The 17,563-nt window shown below is 43.3% G+C and overlaps 1 long non-coding RNA gene and 3 other non-coding genes across 22 annotated transcripts in view; all 4 read left to right on the forward strand.

Annotated features, from left to right (window-relative positions):
* The first annotated feature begins 15 nt into the window (after positions 1 to 15).
* LOC109451277 (uncharacterized) overlaps positions 16 to 17,563 on the forward strand; it is a 38,333-nt gene continuing 20,785 nt past the window's right edge. For 16 of the 19 annotated variants that reach the window (XR_016021888.1, XR_016021883.1, XR_016021884.1 and 13 more), the window contains exons 1-2: positions 16 to 368; positions 508 to 1,664. This is a non-coding gene — a long non-coding RNA (uncharacterized LOC109451277). The remainder of the gene's footprint in view (positions 369 to 507; positions 1,665 to 17,563) is intronic. The other 3 variants (XR_016021896.1, XR_012490307.2, XR_016021898.1) reach the window with 3 other exon arrangements.
* On the forward strand, positions 10,289 to 10,360 carry TRNAC-GCA (transfer RNA cysteine (anticodon GCA)). Its single transcript has one exon. It is a non-coding gene; the product is annotated as a tRNA-Cys (tRNA).
* TRNAC-GCA (transfer RNA cysteine (anticodon GCA)) lies at positions 14,868 to 14,939 on the forward strand. The gene has a single exon. It is a non-coding gene; the product is annotated as a tRNA-Cys (tRNA).
* Positions 16,489 to 16,560, forward strand: TRNAC-GCA (transfer RNA cysteine (anticodon GCA)). Its single transcript has one exon. It is a non-coding gene; the product is annotated as a tRNA-Cys (tRNA).

The following is a 17,563-nucleotide window of genomic DNA, read 5'->3' on the forward strand; positions in this document are numbered from 1 at the left end:
GGTGGTCCCGCTTCCGCCCGGAGACCCCCGGCCTCGGCGGCCCCCCGGGCGCAGGCGCACACTACACTTCCCAGAGGGCGCCGCGGCTCTGGCCGGGGGTGGGGCGAGCCCCCGGCTTCCCGGGGGACGCCGGGTCCTCAGAGCCTCAACTCGCGACCACGCGAAGCTGTCAGGAGGGGCCGGGCGCCCGGACCCGCCCGGTGGCCAGTTTCGGGTACGCGCGCCCGCGTGTACGCATCCAACCATCCATTCTCGCATCCAACATTCACTGAGCGCATCCTCTGCGCCAGGTGAGGATGAAACGGCACCGCCTCTCAGAGGGCGCGTCTCTTAAACCAACCGTGACCCAGGCCCCAGGGAGGGCGTAGGTGAGGAGCGGGTCCCCAGAGGTGGAGCGGGGGCTGCAGGCAGGACGGCGCGGGCCACGGTCGTGGGTGGGCGGGCGGGAGTGGCTGCCAGGACCCTGGCGCATCCTGAGGTGTCACCCCGCTCCCTCGCTCACCGCAGCATTGACCCGTGTACTTCGGGTGACTATTTGCTGGTCTATTTGGTGGACTGTGGTAACCTCAGAAGTTCCTGGCACATAGTGGACCCTGACCGAGCACCATGAGCTTCATTCCGGGTCTGAGGAGCCCAACCTGCTCTGCGAGACAGAAGCTTGCGGAGGCAGAGAAAGTGGGGACCAGGGAAGAGAAGCCTGCTGCCCAGAGAGCCGTCTTCCCTGCGCCCCCTTCCCCACAGGTTCTCTTCCTCGGAATATTTGGGGGAGGGGACGTTCTCGTCCAGCAGCCCCAGTAGCAGCTCTGGCTCGCCATGGATCTCTGCTGGCTTGCTGCTGGTCACCCCCCAGAACTCTGGGGTACAATATTGACATCGCTTAGCCTGGCCTCCAAGGGAAGGCTGAGAGGAGCCCACTCCACTGCCCAGCCCCACACCTTCATACTGTGGACCTCAGGAAGGAATATAGCTGCCAAGAAGGACTCCTTGTGGTTAACTGGGCCCAGAGTCTAGCAGCCATTGCTGACAGAGGCCTCTCAGGCACTGCACAGTATTTCAACGAAGTCACAGACTGAACTGCCAACCTCCTGCATTGCATTCCTGCGCTCTGAGCCCACCCTCAGGAAGGAGTTCCTGGAATCCTCTTTAACCAAGGGGCTGAGTCCTACCACATCCAATCAGAACTGTGCAGCTATATCTTCATTTGCATCTATCTATACAGACGAATCAGAGCGACTCCAATCAACACGTGAAGCCAACCAATCAGGACAGCACTATTTGGACCAATCAGACTGCAGATTTGGATTTCTGATTTGCATAAAAATGGACCAGTTGTGTACTAGGGCGGGAACTTTCTTTATAAAAGGTGGCCTCCCCTTTGTCTCCTGAGTTTCTACCTGAGACTGTGTTTCCCTAGTTTGCTAACTGTTCCTCTGAATAAAGTTTCTCCTGTTTCCTTACTCCAGATTGGGGCTTCCTGTTGACATTAGATTGGTGGCTGTGAACTTTTGTTGACAATACCTAAGGAATCACTGACACAGGACTGGTGTGTCCGTGGCCATCTGTAGGAGGATTTGAAGATATCATAAGGGTATTGTGACATGGAAAAGGAAAACTTAAAATTCCACATCTGATCTCAGGATCCCTTAAGGCCACAGAAACTTGTGGTAAGTCCCTTGCCTATGCTTTGAGCCTGGTGTACCACCTTCTTGCTGAGGTCAACTTCCAGTAACTTGTTCCTTCTAGCTCCTCCCCGTACCCTATTTTAAAATCTCTTAACTTAAAAAGAAAACTTTAACCAAGAAAGACACACCTTTATTTTATCATGTACAGTGTAGTGACACGCCTTTGACTCAACCTCCCCCTACCTGACCAGGACTGGGCTCTGGGTCAGCAGGTGCTAAAAGCAATTCACATTGGAGCAAAATATCCTATTCGCTGAATGACCAATTCTCTCAGTTTTTGAGAAACCTCCCTCCTACTCCCTTTAGTTGCACCTGTGACCCCGTTCCTGCATCCATCCCTGCCTCTATATCTGCATTGCAAAGTAATTTTGGAGAACTGTCCTAAATTCGGTTTAAAGTGTTATTTAGCACCTCTGGACGAGAGACAAAGGCAAAACAAACTTGTTCCAAAGATGGAATAAATTTTTAAAAACATTCTCAATAATTCAAATTGGTTTTTCAGCCAGTTGATATTCAGTGGTTTAACTTTCATCGTATTTGGCTTTGGCTATCTGGTCATTGTATGAATTGGCTTTTGGTGAACCAGCCAGCTACAGTTTACCCAAACAAATTAGCGAGCTTCCTCTAAGGATAAATGGTACTGTCCCTTCCTCCATGTGAAAATGGGCTGCAATTAAACTATTTATGTAAAAAATTTTCTGATTTTCATTATTTCTTTTTCTATCCATGAGGTTATTGAAAAATACTTTTTAGCTTTCAAATGTATGGGTCTCTCTTATTTTTTTGTTATTGAGTTTTGCCTTATAATAGGAGAATGTAGCTTCTGATGTTGATTTTTTTTTTTTAAAGGATTTTCTGAGACTTGCTTTGTGGCCAAGTATGCAATAAATGTTTGAAAATGTTCCATGTTTGTTCCAGAAGAGTATGTATATTTTCATGTTAGCTGTAGGGATTTAGTTAGTGCTATCGAATCAAGCTTATTGATTGTGTTATGTATGTGTCCTGCATATTTTTGCCTTTTTGATCTATCAGTGACTGAGAAAGATGTATTAAAATCTATTAAGAGTGTGCGTTAGTCAGATTTCTCCATGTATTTCTGACAATTTTTGCTTTATATATTTTGAGACTGTATATACCAGTTTAGAATTATATTTTCTTGGGGAAGTGTTCATTTTATTTTTATGAATTAATGCTGATAACCATAATAATACTTTTAATCTATAATCCATTTTGTCTGATATTGATATAACTACGTTAACTTTATTTTGGTTAGGTTTTGTTTGATATATCTTTTCCCATCCTTTTACTTTCAAACTTTCTGTATATTTATGTTTCAGATATTTTATAAGAGCATGTAGCTAGATTTTGCTGTTGTATGACAATTTCTATCTTAATTGGCAAATAGTTAATTTGCATTTATTATGACTGTATTTTTATATTATGTATAAGAATGTATTTTTTATTCATTTCTACCATCTTACTTTGTGATTTCTATTGATTCTGATTATTTTTTATACCTTTTTCTCCATTCTTTCCTTCTATTGGATTGATTAATGTTCCTTTATTCAGCTTTTTATTTCTACTGATTTGAAAATTATGCCTTCCTTTTCTATGCTTTTAGTGGTTACTATTTAAAATTTTACACACACATTTGGTTTAATATAGTCTAACATTAATTACTATTTCCACCCTCCTTCTAAACAATAGAAGGGCTTTAGTAAATTAGTTTAATCATATAATTTCCCTTCTGTCTTATGTGTAATTTTTTAGTTAAATCTTATTTTTAAGCCCCCCACCTCTTTTATATATATATACATTGTGTGTGTATATATATATATGTATATATTCATTTTATATATATGTAGATTTTATATATATGTGTACATACCCTATGCTGTTTAGATTTATGGGCTTATGACAGTTATATGCTGTATAATGACTTTTTGATCAACAATGGACACATATATGACAGTGGTCCCATAAGATTAAAGTGGAGCTGAAAACTTCCTATCACCTAGCGATGTCGTAGCCATTGTAACCTCGTAGGGCATTACTCACATGTGTTGTGGTGATGCTGGTGTAAACAAACCTACTGCACTGCCAGTCATACAAAAGTATAGCAGATCCAGTTACGTACAGTGCATCATACTTGATAATGATAATAAATGACTGTGTTCTGCCAACAGCAGCCTCATGCATCTTGTGTTTACCCTTTCTCTTGACTGCATCAGTTTCTCTTGTGCTTGACTTAATCTCGCGTTGTTTTGTACAGTAATATGATGTGCAGGCTTGTATCCTAGGAGCCATAGGCTGTACCGTGTAGCCTAGGCATGTAGTAGGCTACCATCTAGTTTGTGTACGGGCATCCTGTGATGGTCACACAATGATGAAATCACCCAATGGAGCATTCCTCAGAACGTATCTGCGTCGTTACGTGGCACATGACTGTAGTATCTCTGTTCACTATTTTTTCTCGTTTCTCCTTCCTTCTGGGTTCAGTGTTTTTCTTTCTAAACTGTGACTTTTAAAAGTTCTTTCAGCATGGATATGTGAAAAGTAAATGCTTTCAGCTATATGAAAATATCTTATTTTTCGTTCACTCCAGAATGCTAGTTGAGCTGAGTAGTGAATTTTTAAATTACGTTATTATCTTTCACACTTTTAATATTTTATTCCATCGTCTTCCGACTTTCATTGCTTCTGTTGAAAAGTCTGCTGTCAGTCTGATTATTCCTTTGCACATGATTTGTCTCTTCTGTCTGGCTGCTTGTAAGATCATCTCTTGGTTTATGGTATTATGAAGTTTCACTACAATGTGCCTAGGTGTGGATTTATTTTTACTTAACTTTCCTAGAACTCATGATTCCTAAATCTGAGATATTGTGTCTTTGTACAAGTCTGGAAAAATTTCAGCCATTTTATCGTTTAACGTTGCCTCTCCTCCTTTATATTTTCTCTTTGTAGAATTTATATGTGACATTTATAAGAACACTTCATTCTGTTCTCTACCTTTCTTAGCCACTCTCTTATGGTTTGTATTTTTTTGTTTTTAGTTATTAATCTGCTGTTATACTATTAACTTCAGTTATTGTGGTTTTCATTTTAGGTAAATATGCTTCATCATTTAAAAAATGACATATTCTCATATATTCAATTCATTATGTCTTTAATAATTTTAAACACACTTTTTAGTATTTATCTGATAATTCTGCTATCTGATATTCTTTATTTTGTCTACTGGTTTTTGCTCATGGGAGACTGATTCCTTGTATATTTTGTTATTTTGAATTGTGAGCCCATCTTAAACCAGGTTTCATCAGTGGGAGTTCTGTGTGGCCTGACTTGTAGGCACACCCTTCAGAGTCTGTTTGCTTCTTCTACTCCGGAGACATTGTTAGCCTGGGCACACTGTTTATGTTAACTTCAAGCTTAGAGAGTTTCTGAACCATGCCAGGATTGTAAATTCAATGTCCTAACATGTGTGAGGATACATCTATGGTTGTGAATTCTCAGGGTAGATGCCCCCTTCTTCCTGAGAAGAGAAAGACTTTTTGTTTCTTGTGCTGGTGTTTTTCTAGCCCACTTTTTTTTCTTCTTACTAATGGATGACTCTCTAAGAGTCTGACTAAATATGGGGAAAGGGAATTGCAATCTAAGACTTAATCTCCCGGACTCACATGGCTATTAAAACTCAACACCTAGGTTATCTCACCATAACCACCACAGGAATTCTTGGGATTAGTTCAAATTGACCTCTCAGTGTTTTAATTCATCCCCCACCCCCACCCCTGAGATATCATTTACTGTCATGAGAGCTCAACTATACCCATGAATGGATATTTGTTATATTTTATCTTGCATTTCTAGGTGTTTTGAAATAGGATGAGTTTTAGATGACCTAGTCTAGCATATTGCTGGTAACAGAAATCCTTTCATTTTTAAACTAGCACCCTTCTTCTGTTGTCTAGGTATCCTTATCAGCAACTTGACCATTTCTTCATTTGACTGTTTTGCTCACCACAAGACAGTTCTTTCTCAGCTCTGTCTTTCCTGTATCAGGCATTGCGTAGGAATCAAATACGTCTTGATTGAATGGAGGATTTCATGGATGAACAGATGGGCATAACCACTGCTTTGATGTCAGTGAGCATGAGGCTAGAGTAGAAGTGAAAGAGCCCATGTCTCTACAGGGAAGATGGATTAGGAAGGTGTGCTTGAGCTGGCTTACACCAGCGAGTCAATTGTGAGCGTATCTTCCCAACTCACCATCTTATTTTTGTGAGGATCACAACATTTTGTGAATGTTCAGTGATCTTATTTTTGTAGCTTGACATTGGCCGTGGTGAGATTATTTGCACTATGAAACTGGGGAACACTAAAAATCAGTAATGGCCCCTCCCCTAAAAGCCGGTTGTTAAACACTTACCGGCACACCACTGATTTGGGGCAATGAAAACAGGCGGAAAAAGTGAACCTAAACCAGAGAACAAGACCTGTGGTAAGTGAAATAAAAAGTCAGAGTTGGAGGAACCTGTCGCTCTGGGACTGTGGTTGGTGCTCAGTGACAGGGTTTTGAGTTACCCCTGACTTTCCCCCAGATCTGGGGAGACAGTATCAGGCAAAGGAGCTGAAACGTCAACATTAGCTCTAGTGAGCAAAAGTACAAGACAGCAGAGGGCACCTGGATTTGAACCAGGAACCTCTTGACAGGTAGTCAAATGCTCTACCCCTGCACTATATACATAAGCCTGAGCAATAATACCTTTCACCTGTGTGGTCGTGCTCAGTAGTCCTATAAATTTTTGCCGCTGATGTTCATTCAGGCTGGGCCTCCTGGAAGCTGCCAAGCCTGATGCAACAAGCAGCAGGGTCCCCTAGCTGTCGCTGCATGCCTGCCCTTTCTGGAAAAACACTGATACTGACATTTATACGGGAAGGGCTTTCAGAGTTACGAGCCTGTGCCCTTCACAGTGGGCACCTGGAAACAGAGTCAAGGTCACCGAGCTCCGTATTGACAGGATCAGCAGCAGAATCCGTCTTCCTGACTTTGGGGTTAGGACTCTCCCACTAAGCCAATGACTATCTCATCTTCCTCTTGTCCTTATCTTCCATCAGTCCAAAAATAGAAAGGCTACATAACCAAAGCTATCTGAATAGATTTATGCAGACCTGAGATGATTGAGGGGACCAGAGTGGGGGTTAGCAGAGCGTGAACGTGCCACACACCTCAAGCACCGCAAGGAAAAGTTAATGTGGGACACCAGGATTTGACCTGATGCATCGACTGGACCCCTTAGGACCGTCCTCAGATTTCCTGTACTCGGCAGTCATCTTGGGAGCTTGTCAATCATGCAGATAGGATCTGGAGTTAGGAACAAGCTCCTTACGGAAAGTCAGGAAACCCCACTTTGAGAAACAGCTATCAGAGATCTACATCTGCTTCCTTTTGCGCCACCTTCAGGAAGACTCAGGTACTGACACACCCAAGAAGGGGAGAGGCTGGGAATTCTGGCACCAGTCCCAGGACCAGCCTGAACTGGCAGGGAGAACCCGGATTGAAACCAGGGACCACGGTCAAATCAAACTGCTCATCCTCTGAACTCTGCTCTGGACCAGTGGTTCTGAACTTTAGGGTGCATCAAAATGATGTGGAGGGCTTATTAAAACCACGATGACTGGGTCCCACCCTAAAAGTTTCTGATGAACAAGTTCTCAGGTAACCCTGAGGCTGCTGGTCCGGGGCCATAGTTTGAATACCGCTGCTCTCGACCTCCACACATCTGGGACCAGGCCTTTCACACGGGCACCCACACCCACGGCTCCTGTTTCCCTTTGCCTCTTCTTCATGGTCGTCAGGCCTTGGTGCCTCAGCTCCATCACAGGCCAGTGTGCTGGGGGCCCTCTCCCTTTCCTCCTGGGGCCTGCCTGGGACCACTGGGGTGGTTTCTTTGTCCTTGGTTAGCCCTCTTTCCATTTTACTATTTAGGAAGCTAAAACTCAAGAAGCCTCCTGCCCGCACCCTCCGCAATATGGGGTAACTTTGTTCAAGTGAGTCAAGGAGGAAATCCACTGTTCCATCTGGCATAGCCCAATGTGAGTTGAAAAGCCCTGTTTGTCTCAGAAAACTCCAAATCGAGGGGGTTTGTATTATTAGTTCTGTGTTGCAGGTGAGGAAACAAGATGAGCGGATACATTTGTCCCCACAAAGGAGAGTATCTAGGTTGGAACATGGAAACATGAGTTTTCCTCCCAGATGGCTCTGAACATCCTTGGTTTTTGAAGGTTTCTTAGAGCTTCTAAACTTCCCTTTCTCAAGGTCCTACTGTGCGCTGGGCACTGTGGGGTGCTCAGCAGAAGCTGAGATTTCAGTGCAGTCTGAGGAGGTGAAATGGGCACATGTTCATGAAGCAAACGTCTGGGAGCATTTACCATGAGCCAGAAATTGCCCTGGGTGATGTTGAAAAGCCCAGTTTGTCTCTGCATTTTCCACACTGACATATAATGTCAATTAAGACTGTTTGCATGAGTTTTGGAAATGAGAGATAAGATAAAAACAATTCTTCAAAATGCCGATAAGGACCATTCCTTAAAATGTTATACTAGCCTTATGAATTTAAATAAATTCCAGAAAATTTCCATTTTCTGGAAGAGAGAGGAATGATATGTTCCTTGAAAGTTGTGTAGAAGTCATCTATAAAGTTCATCTTACTTTTGTCCATTTTTTGAAGAGAAATTTTTGATCATTTATTCAATTTCTTTTAAAAATGTGCAATTTCATCTAAGTTTTTATAATTGTTATAACTTGTTTATCATAGCTCATGACTTTTTAAAATCTCTGTATTAGCTGTATTTATATCCCTTTTTCTTTCTTATTCTTGTTTATTTGTGTGTTCTATTTCTTAAATGGTTTCGCCAGTGCTTTGTCTAATTTATGAGTTGTATCAAGGAACTAATTTTTATTTGTTCTTCTTTGTTGTTTTCTTGATATATATTTTATTAATTACTCTTTTTATCTTTTTTAATTGCTCTTTTTATCTTTTTTATTTCTTTCCTAGTATTTTCAGTCTTTATTCTGTTATTTTTCTATAATCTTAAGTTGAGTGATGGGCTCATTAATTTTTTTTCTTGTTCAAACATACCAATTTGAATACTGCTTTAGAGAAGTCTTTCTTATTGCATAGTACTTTTCTTGTGTTTACTTTTAATTATGTAGTAATTTTCAATATGATTTTATTGTTTAACCTATGAACTATTTGGTAGTGTATGTTTCCAAACATATATGGAGTTTTTACATTATTTTATTAGAATTTCCTAGTGTTAGGGTGATAGGGATTCCTTAAGGTTTTTTCAGGCTTTTTTGCTGTCTGGGTACTTGATCAATTTCTATAAATACTCGGTGAGTGTTTTAAAACAATGTTTGCCATATTTGTTGGTTGTAGTTCTTGCTCTCTTACTCTCTCTAGAGATGCTCTCTCTTTAGCATGTGAGAGAGATAATTTTACATTTTTATGATATATAAAGATATATAATATATAAGATATATAATGTATATCTTTGTTAATTTTATTATTTAGAAATTTCAACATCCTTTAGCTTTACTAATCTTTTCACCTATGTGATCTGTTTGTTTCTGAAAGAGGTATATAAAAATCTCTAAATGATTATGAATTTATTCATTTCTTCCAGTAACTTTGTCATGTTTTGTTATTGATATTTCAAGCCTTAGCATGATTGTTATACCTTGAAAAAGTGTCCCCTCTATTCCGATTAATGACTTTTTGCTTTAAACAAACTTTTTGTTATGTAAATATTTCTTCTGGTTAATATTTTCTCGGTATTCAGTTTAATCACTTTATTTTCAAACTTTATTTTTATGTTTTGAGAATATTGGTTATAAACAGCTAGCTGTGGATATATTTGAGTTTAATTAATTAGCGTTTATTGTGATTACTGATATATTGAACTTATCCTATCATTTTACCTTTTCCATTTATTCTTTTGCTCCTCCTACCCTTCCTTCTTTATCCTTTTTAGTATTTTCTTTTGGATTGATTAATTTTCATTATTCACTCCTATACCTACTTTCCCTCCGCTGGTTTGAAAGTTATATATTATTTTTTTTGGGGGGGTCACCCCGTCCTTTTTAACATGTATACTTAATTTTTCTAAGAATAGTTTTTACTTCTGAGGGAGGAAAATGTGGGGTTTTTTTTCCCCTACTAAAATACAGATCTGTATGTTAGATGTATTTAATTTTTATTTTATTTATATGCTTTAAATAATGTTTTCTTGGTTACAATAAAGCAATAAAAAAGGTGTAAACCCATGGGACAAAAAGCAAATGGATGAGTGATAACTAGTCTCGCATAGAAAACAAACCCAGCCCAACTGAAATATAGTCTGTCAAGGAATCATGGAACAAGAGGTAAGCAATTCTGTGGGAAACGAAGGGGAGGTTGGTGACTAGAGGGCGTCACTCTGGGGGATGCAGTTCTGCAGGTTCTCACTGGTTCTTTGAAAATGAACTGCAATTGTAATGTACCGGAGGATAACTGGGTATTGCCGCATATAGAAATGATGCTATTTAGGCAACAGTAGCTGGCATGGGGGGTATAGCTCAGAGGTAGAGCATTTGACTGCAGATCAACAGGTCCCCGGTTCAAGTCCGGGTGCCCCCTGCTGGTTTTCTTTCCATCCTGCATCTACACAAGTGGTCACTGTAGAGCTGTCAGCACCAAATTAATGACTCTGCTTGCGTGTATTAGGTGGCTCTTAAAATTTGGCTAACTTCAAGAAGGGGAAGAGGGAAAGAAAGGTCCTGTCATCTTCTGGCTCAGGAAATGACTCATTAGAAAATTTCATCTTCCAGAATTAGAGGTTTTGTCCTGACCCTATGGTAGATGTGTGTGTTTGGTCAGCTCTCTCAGTTCACGTAAATAGGCAGGAGGCCGGGTGGGAAAGGTGTTCATGTAGCAGACCTCCCAGGTTTATGAAAGAGCACTGAAAATGTCGGTGACTTGCTGTGTTAGAATTCTGGATGGCATTACTGTCTGAAAAGATGTCTTTTAGATTCCAACATTGGCTCATCCATAGATCGTTTGAACACGAATCATGTAATCTCTGACTCATAATCCAGGTAACCCCTACCTGCTGTTATTTAAAAAAAATTGTTTTTTAGAGCAATTTTAGGTTTACAGAAAAATTAAGCAGAAAGTACAGTTTTTTTATACCCCCTCACCCAGTTTCCCCTATTATTACATCTTGAATTAGTGTGCTACATTTGTTAGAATTGATGAACAAATATTGATACATTATTATTAACTGAAGTATTATAGTTTACATTGTTTCCCCCTTTGGTTTGTACAGTTTTTGGGGTTTTTTTAGTAGAACCCAGCGAGGATCCATCTGCCCAGTAGGCAGCAAAGCCAAACACTGAACCCCAAGATTTGCAGTGGGGAAATTAAAGTAGCTTTATTTTCAGGGCACCAAGTGAGGAGAACAGGCAGCTACCGCTTAAAATCCCGAACTCCCAATTCGCTTACAATTGACGATTTTTAAAGGCAAAAAAATCATGAGTAAATTGTTTGGGGTGATGGGATGTGTTGATTGGTCAGTTCTTGTGCAAGCTTCAGGATTTTCTTAATCTGATTTATTTAGCTCCTGGGGACATCCTGTCCACGGTCTTCATGACTATGGCCCGGTGGTCTTCCTGCTTGCAAACAAACCAAAGTTCTGCAAAACATCTTGGGATTGTAGGTCAGTGATATTAAGAGTAGAAAAACAGCTGTATGTCTAATGACCTCAGTTACTGTTTAAGTTAGGAAATACAGAGCTCATCATCATATGTGCTTAACAGGCTACATTCTGCTATTATCTTCAGCAAAGTATACTTTTCTATTCTTTCCTGGAACTTTAGCTTTACAAGCAGGCCTCCCAGGATATGACTAACATTCTTTCTTAATCTTCAACTATAGGCTGCTTCATGACAGCCAGGGCAGCTACAACTCTTAAAAGGACTAATTTTATAATTTTAACTAAACGCTAAATTCTAGCATATCTAGGCTTTTATGATTTGCTGTCGGTTTCATTTTGACAAATACCTGATGTCATGTATACACCATTACAGTATCATATGGGATAGTTTCACTGCCATAAAAATTCCCCCGGCTTTTCCTATTCATCCTTTATCTCCCTTTCCCCGAATCCAAGGCGACCACTGATTGTTTTGCTGCCTCCATAGTTTTGCCTTTTCCAGAATGTTATATAGTTGGAAGCATATAGTATGTAGCCTTTCCAGATTGGCTTCTTTCAATTAGCAATATGCTTCTTTCAGTTAGCAATTTAGGGTTCCTCCATGTCTAGATAACTCATCCCTTTTTATCACTGAATAATATTCCACTGTATGGACCTGCTGCCATTTTTATTCAGACTTGGTGTTGGCATTCCAGCCGACTGCATCTTCCTGCAAGAAGAGAAGAGACAAGAGGCGGGTCAGGCCTTTGTCAGAAAACCTCCCCGGGCTCCAGCAGCACAACACAATTTTTCACCATTCCTTATTCTGGCATTGATTCAGTCTCACGTCTGACACCTGTGGTAGGGATTTATAAGTATCTTATACCGCCAACATTTGAAATTCCTTTCTATCTGGGGGATCCACAGCTGTGTAGGACTCTGATGGAAAGTAGCACCTAAATATACTACAAAAGGCAAAAGTACCAGATTTTGCCCTCTCACAAGCCCTAGCAGTGCCCTAAGCTTAGCCAATCACACGTATATGATTGAGACTTGGAACATGGACTGAGGTACACAGAAGCAGGAAGAGTTCAGAATTTATTCTGGGGGAGCCAGAGTTCTGGCACTGTCAGCGGGGCCGATGGCTGCAGGCAGTGTCCAGTGGGGGATTCCACTCAGGATGCTATTTTGGGATAAATGCTTCTGACCACCTGACTGCCCTTTAATCCCGCCCACTTTCTGAATGTAGATCTCCACATTTCCTTTACTGCTATGAGATTTTTGGCATCCTGCCAGTAGTTTCCTTACTCATTTTCAATTAGCCATTGTCAGTTTCTATTTTTGAGATAGAATGATGGCAGTGTGAAATGGCTACTAGGAGTGGAGTGAAGGAAGTGAGGGGAATATCGCATTAGTTATCTGGTTTTGTTAGGGCTAAAAGCAGTGCACATCTGGCTAGTTATTCAGGAAATTTGGACCTGGCAGTCATTGACACACAATGACAAAGCGGGTGAACTGAATATTGCCTGGGTCCCCTGGAATGTAGGGCCCGTGAGGACCAGGCTTCGGAGTACTGTTACCATAGAACACCAGGAAGCACTGTGAGTGGCTAATTCTGTCCGCACTGGAACTCAAAGAAAGAAAATAAAGCTCAGATGTATAAACCATCTATTCTAGCCAAGGCCAAGTGTAGAGTCTTATTTCTTGCCACTGAATAACTAAAAAAAAAAACCACCTCAAACCAAAAGTGGGGTTTGATCATGTGGGTTGCTGGAGTACAATGTCAGTTCAATTCACAGTGTCCTTATGTCTCACGTGTGAAAGGTAGTGTTACCAAACTCAGGGGGTTCGCTGCTTGGGGTGTTCTCCTCAAGAACAAGATGTGATGGTTGTCAGGTGGTTTTATTTACTTGTCGGAGGTAAAGGGGCCGGTATTCGCATCCAAAGCTCTGCCTACCTGACTGGAGGCTTAGCCATTGCTTAGATATACTCTTTGGTTAGTTACATGTTGATTTCTTTGCCGTTGGCTACATTTATCCAGTTGGGTTCTCCTCATGCTCCTCTGGTTACAGCTGCACCTGCAAAATACCGCGCTACATTTTAACATTTAGCGAGAATACCATTTAGTAAGAGTGCCCAGACCTTGAGACCCTTGTCCTAGCTAACAGGAGGACACTGGTCAGAAAAGAGTGGCATCTTCACACCCACCCACGGCTTCTTCTGTGGCCTCCGGAACGAGGACCAAAACTTCAGGCATGGAAACCAGGAACCGGGTCCATCAGATGGACTCTGCCTCACCTAGAGGAACCTGGCTACTGCCAGGGAAGGGTGCCCAACTTTCCAATTGCATCCCCTAAGAAAAAGACGCTGTTTTATAGGCTGGGCAAGAAGCCAGCAATATGGTAGCAGGTTGAGTATGTTGGAAACAGCATGGAGGGGGCAATGAGTTGCTCTCACTGGAATAAATACTTACTTAGAATTTAGATTATGTTTTTGAAGTGAAATGTTACCTGAATGATATAAACTGCATATAAATGAAGAAAGACACCCCCACACACACACACACACACACACACACTTATCTTCCAATGCATAGCTCAGTGTCCTCTGTGGTCTCCCGGGAATCTCACAGGGTCTGATGCCAAGTAACATACCCCTGAGGTTGCTGTCCTTCCTCTAAATCCTCGGTGTCTGGAGGGCCTGGTGCCCTTCAGGAAGGACTGGCGTGTGTCCTCACTATGTACATGTAGGTCTGCGGAGGAAAACATGCTCTCCCCTGTGAAGCCGAGGGAAAGGGAGACCTCTGACAACAAACCAGGACCCGGGGCCGGGCCGTGGGCCTCGCACTAATTTCCGGGGTCGTGCTGCCCAGGAATTCAGGGGCTGCCGCCACTCTGCGCTGGTGGCGCTGGCTCCCCTGTGTTCAGCCAAGTCCCTAGGAGACGGCCTCAGGCAGGGATTAGACCAAGGAAAGGGGGCAAGAGCGGAGAGTGCTAGACGTGAAGCCGGGTGGGAGGGTGAAGAGCGGGAAGGATGTGGGGAGGGAGCAGAGTAGGTGGAGCTGAGGGAGGAGAGAAGGAAGGAAGGAAGGAAGGAAGGGAGGGAGGGAGGGAGGAAGGAAGGAAGGAAGGAAGGAAGGAAGGAAGGAAGGAAGGAAGGAAGGAAGGAAGGAAGGAAGGAAGGCTATAAAAGGGCTAGGGTTCTTAAACCTGGTGCCCCCTACCCGGAGCCGGCAGTGCAGGTTGTGGCCAGAGTGAAAATGTGCCTATTAGACAAGGGAGGCGTCTCTGGGGCATGAAAGGATGAACTCATTGCCAGGGAGGTGTCTCCAGTCAGTCTGTGATGGGTCTGCCAGTTTTATAGGCCTACCAGGAATGAATAGAATTTAACTACACTATGGAATGCTTGGGTGACACAGGTGAAATAGGGGAAGGAGGAGCTTTTACTACGCAAGGGGGTGTAGCTCAGGGGTAGAGCATTTGACTGCAGATCAACAGGTCCCCGGTTCAAATCCGGGCGCCCCCTGCCGGCGACTTGCTTTATTGCCAAATACAGACAAATGGCTTCCCTGATGCCACATTCTATTTTAAATAGCAATGTCTCTCAGTTGTTTCTGTGTGCTCTGCACCCTTTGCTCTGGGCTGGGCCCAGGAGACAGGAACCACACAGTGATTTAGACGGGAAGTTTAATATAAAGAATTATTGTGCTATAAAAGCAAAGTATTTACAAAGGTGCAAAGAAAACTCTAAAGGTACCCCTGGGGTGAGGGACCCAAGCAAGGACAAATTTGGAAGGGGAACCCTTCCCCAAAGCTAGGATTCAGACCACGTCCGGAAGGTGTGCCCTCTGGCACTTCCACCATTCCCATGAGTTGTGCTTACCCTGTAAGCTGCTCCCCGTGAGCTTGGCCCCCACATGGACGCATAGTCCAAGCCTCAGCCCAGCTCCGGAGAAGAGCCAAGGTCCGTTAGACCTACAGCTTCTAGCTGACCCACCCAGCCAAGCCCATCCTATAAATGTTGATTTCAGTAAGTCTTCTCCTGTACCATCACTGGATTTTGGGTGCGTGAGACGTAGAGAACTTGTCTTTTAAGTACATAGGTGTCTGGATCAAGCGAAACCGCACATGATCTAATGTAGATCATAGGATCTTGGTCTTTGTCTGATTGCATGAGGCTTTGGGGGGCCTTGGAATAAAGCCGAGTCGATTTTGCATGTGGGAGAGCTGTCAATAATTATGACCAAGAGGGCAGACCCTGGTAGTTAAACTGTTGGCCCCATGTCTTCATTTATTGCGTCTGTGCCCTTTGCCATAAGACTTTCCGGTCTTCCCATTAGAAGTGGAATGTAATGGAACACAGTTCCCTGCCCTTGGCTCAGGGCTTGGCCCATTGACTCGCTTTGACTGATGGATGTTAGCACGGTGATACAAGCAGAGACTTAAACCCTACTTGTGTAGTCGGGCTTGTCTTTTTGCATGTCTACCATTGTCAAGAGAAAAGTTCCCTGCTCGCTGCTACTCCTCCAACCCCACCCCAGAAAGATTCAGGAGCAGACCTGGGTCCAACTCACAGAGAACCCAAGCACAGATGGACCCACAGTTTAAAGCAGGGCCACCAGGTCAAGCCTAGATATGCTGGTTGGCATCCATGCTGCTGACCTCTGAACATGAAAATAAATGCTTACCATGGCATGCATCTGAATTTTGGGATTTGTTGTGAAGCATTAGTGTGGAAATAGTTGACTAATACAAACATGATTCCTACACCTTGTTGCTCCTCCCCTCCTGCACTGCCCACCAGGCACTGAGAGAGGGGAGAGGGAGAGACTTCCCTTTATTGAAGGAACTCAGTTGTGGCTATAGAGTAGCAAAGTGCCGATTAGACAAGGGAGGGATTTCTGGGGAATGGAAAGGTGAACTCGTGGCCAGAAGAGTGGTCTCTAGTCGGTTTGTGATGGGTCTGCCAATTTCCATAGACTGATTAGGAATGAACAGAATTTACAGTACAGTGTGGAATCCTTGGGTATGGCAACCCAAGTGAAGTAGGCTAAAGAGGAACTTTAGTCAAGCGAGGGGGTGTAGCTCAGGGGTAGAGCATTTGACTGCAGATCAACAGGTCCCCGGTTCGAATCCGGGCGCCCCCTGCTGGCGACTTGCTTTATTGCCAAATACAGATCAAAGATCTTCCTGACTTAGCGTCTATTTTCATCACCACTCTTCTTGGTCTGTCAGTTTTCTCAGGTGACTTCTGTTATCTGGAACAAGTCATGGTGCTGCCATGAATCCGCTTGTACCAGAAGTTCTTCATTAGGAGGCGCTTTTTGAAGTTTACATCACGGAGGAACACCCGAAATTAGAGATTACCCAGCCTGACTGTGTCAGGATCATGGAGCGACCTTACTGAAAATACAGATGGCCTTCCAGAAATTCTGGCTGAGTAGGACTGAGTTGGGGCCTGGGCAGTTTGTTTTTGGGAGGCACACTCCCCTGCTAACCTCGGTCCTAACATCCAGCGATTCTAAGTGGCTGGAAACCTTCTGGTGGCAAACGTCCATGATTTTCAAGCTATGCCTTCAGCCCAGGACTGAGGGAAGTGGATGCTGGGCTGTGGGCATCGACAATGGCCCGGTGTGTAGAGGTGGAGGACATGGGAAAGGTGAGGAGGAAGGCAAGGGCATGGCAGGGTGGTGACAGATTGTCGTGGCACAATGCTGCTAGGTGTGGTGACAGCTCATAAGTATTTAACAACGCGACTCCTTGCATCAAAGGTCAGAACTGAAACAAGCTTATTAAACAACACGCGTTGTTTGTGAGTAAAGCATTTGACTGATGATCCAGAGGTCGCTGATTCAAATTCAGATGTGCCCTGAATCAGGTGGGAAGAGAGGATAGGGGGCCAGGCTTCCTCGCACCCTCCCCACACTCCTGCGGCCCCACAGGACCTCTCCGGACCAGCTCTTCGTCCTGACTCAGTCCCACCATGGCTCACTTTTCTTTGGTGAGCGTTTCCCTTGCGTTTTGTTTTTCTCGTACCCTGCAACCTCTGAGCCCTCTTTTCATGTTTTGACGATGCCCAATTGTGTGAGCCCTCGTGATGGCTCTGCTGGCAGCTACAGAAGCCAAAATGAAAGGCTGCTTCCTCCCTCT

The sequence above is a fragment of the Rhinolophus sinicus genome, chromosome 8 (assembly GCF_057876585.1).
Source record: "Rhinolophus sinicus isolate RSI-liver-muscle chromosome 8, RSI-T2T, whole genome shotgun sequence".
NCBI lineage: Eukaryota > Metazoa > Chordata > Mammalia > Chiroptera > Rhinolophidae > Rhinolophus > Rhinolophus sinicus.